The sequence below is a fragment of the Bombus fervidus genome, unplaced genomic scaffold, assembly GCF_041682495.2.
Source record: "Bombus fervidus isolate BK054 unplaced genomic scaffold, iyBomFerv1 scaffold0025, whole genome shotgun sequence".
Lineage (NCBI taxonomy): Eukaryota > Metazoa > Arthropoda > Insecta > Hymenoptera > Apidae > Bombus > Bombus fervidus.
The window spans coordinates 10,001-12,500 of NW_027212588.1; the positions used below are offsets into that span (position 1 = coordinate 10,001).

At 50.6% G+C, this 2,500-nt stretch overlaps 1 non-coding gene across 1 annotated transcript; it reads left to right on the forward strand.

Moving 5' to 3' along the window:
* Nucleotides 1–1,333: 1,333 nt before the first annotated feature.
* On the forward strand, nucleotides 1,334–1,488 carry LOC139996996 (5.8S ribosomal RNA). Its single transcript, XR_011802484.1, has one exon. It is a non-coding gene; the product is annotated as a 5.8S ribosomal RNA (ribosomal RNA).
* The last annotated feature ends 1,012 nt before the right edge of the window (nucleotides 1,489–2,500 follow it).

Here is a 2,500-nt window from a genome sequence, read left to right on the forward strand (position 1 = left end):
TTTTCAAACTCTGCTTCTGGCTATCGGGAAGAAACGACCGCGCGAGGAAGACGACGACGACGACCGTGCGCGTCCCATCGAATTTTTTTTTATTTTTACCTGATCGACGGAAGTTTCGTCCGGTTCGTCTCTTTTACCATCGTCTCGTCGACCCGTTCAGAGGGGACCGCCTGTCCATATCCTCGTTGTCGTGAGTCATATGCCTCGTTCCGTCGCTAGAGTTTTTCAAACTCTGCTTCTGGCTATCGGGAAGAAACGACCGCGCGAGGCCGATGGCTGCGAGTCCCATCGAATTTTTTTTAAACGCACGCACACACATACACCTGAACGGAGATGCGTTCCTTTTCGTCGCGATTTTTCGCGCTTTAGTCGTCGTTGTCGCCATCCGTTCGGAGGGGACCGCCGGCCGTCTCTCTATCCTCGTTGTCGAGAGTCTAATGCCTCGTTCCGTCGCTAGAGTTTTTCAAACTCTGCTTCTGGCTATCGGGAAGAAAAGACCGCGCGAGGAAGAGGAAGGACGACCGTGCGCGTCCCTTTCGAATTTTTTTTTATTTTTACCTGAGCGACCAAAGTGGATTCAGAGGGGACCGCCGGCCGTCTCTCTATCTTCGTTGTCGCGAGTCTAATGCCTCGTTCCGTCGCTAGAGTTTTTCAAACTCTGCTTCTGGCTATCGGGAAGAATAGACCGCGCGCGAGGAAGAGGAAGGACGACCGTGCGCGTCCCATCGATTTTTTTTATTTTTACCTGAACCACCGAAGTCGATTCAGAGGGGACCGCCGGCCGTGTCTGTATCCTCGTTGTCGAGAGTCTAATGCCTCGTTCCGTCGCTAGAGTTTTTCAAACTCTGCTTCTGGCTATCGGGAAGAAACGACCGCGCGAGGAAGACTACGACCGTGCGCGTCCCATCGATTTTTTTTTACCCGAACGATGGAGATGCATATCGGCTGTTTGCTTCGAATAACTGGACGAGAGGAACGAACATATATATATATCATGGGCTAGCCACCGTGCGCTTTCTTCGCGAGATCGTGTGCTGTACAGAGGATTCAGAATCGGGTGTTATATCCCCGTCGTTTCCTGACGAACGGAGCTTCGATCTCGTTGGTTGTTATATATTATAATGCACTTTACGCCCGGTCGGCGGGCTGCGTGTGTCGTCGCGCAGTCCGTCCGATTTCGTTTTCGAACGTATTTTCGTGTCGTCAATCATATGGCGACTTCCGCGCGTTCGATTCCCGTTGGTCGGACGTTTGTCGGATATCGGCTTCTTTCGAACCGAGAATAAGAGTACAAAAACCTGAGTACACAAACAAAAATCCATGCATAAACGATTACCCTGAACGGTGGATCACTTGGCTCGTGGGTCGATGAAGAACGCAGCTAATTGCGCGTCAACGTGTGAACTGCAGGACACATGAACATCGACATTTCGAACGCACATTGCGGTCCACGGATACAATTCCTGGACCACGCCTGGCTGAGGGTTGCTCACGTAAACCTAAGACTGCTTGCGTTGCGTATCGTTGCTCTCGGTCCGTATCTCTCTGTTCTTTCTTGCCTCGTCGACAGCCCGCCGTCGTTCGTTTTATCTTTAAACGAACGTTTCTGAGTCGGAGGACGAGCGCCAAGCAAAAGAATACGAATTAAAGAGCGGTCGAGGGCTCGTACGCGACGTACGAGCGATTGTTGGACGTTCGTCGGCGTTCGTCGCTGGATCGTGTGGAGACCGGCGTACGCATGCTCTCGATACAAATATATATGAAAAATCTATCGCGTTCACGGGAGACTCGCAAAACTACCTCCGTCTCTTCTCTGTCCCTTCTTGGCTTGACAACCCGCCGTCGTTCGTGTTTTACGAACGTTTCTGAGTCGGACGAAGCGCAAGAAGAAGGATACGAATTAAAAGAGCGCGGAGAGAACCGTCGTCGTCGACGCGGTTATCGAGATACACAGAGCGAGTTTTCTTCGTGGCCGATTTTTTTTTTCTTTTTGTATCAGCCTCTGCTACGTTTTGTTAGTCTTCGATAAGCACGAATGACCGCGCCCCCGACGTCGTCTTAAATGAATTTTTGGCGAGACTGAGAGAAAGCAAAAATATTTTTGAACAAAGTCAGTCGAGAGAGGAGAGAAAAGAGAACCAAGATATTAAAACCTAAACCTAAACTTGGTGGCGTAACGAAAAACTGTGTGCCTTAAAGAAACACAACCGTCTTTTCATCAAGATGTTTTTACTCGTACAGCCCCAGGGATCGAATACCCACTCCGTCTGTTCGTGCGGCAGAGATGTATTCTGCAGGCGCGAGACGACTGACGAGAAGACAACGAGGACCGTCGCATCGATGGGTCGTCGTTGCGTTTTTCATCCTCTGTGCTTTTTTCTGTTCTTCGCGAACCCAGAGAAAGCCGTAGATCCGGGAACGGACACACGAGATTTCTTCGAACGCTGATGACTTAGGGAGATGATCCCCAGCGTTGCGCGGAGATCGGAGAGTACGCGTA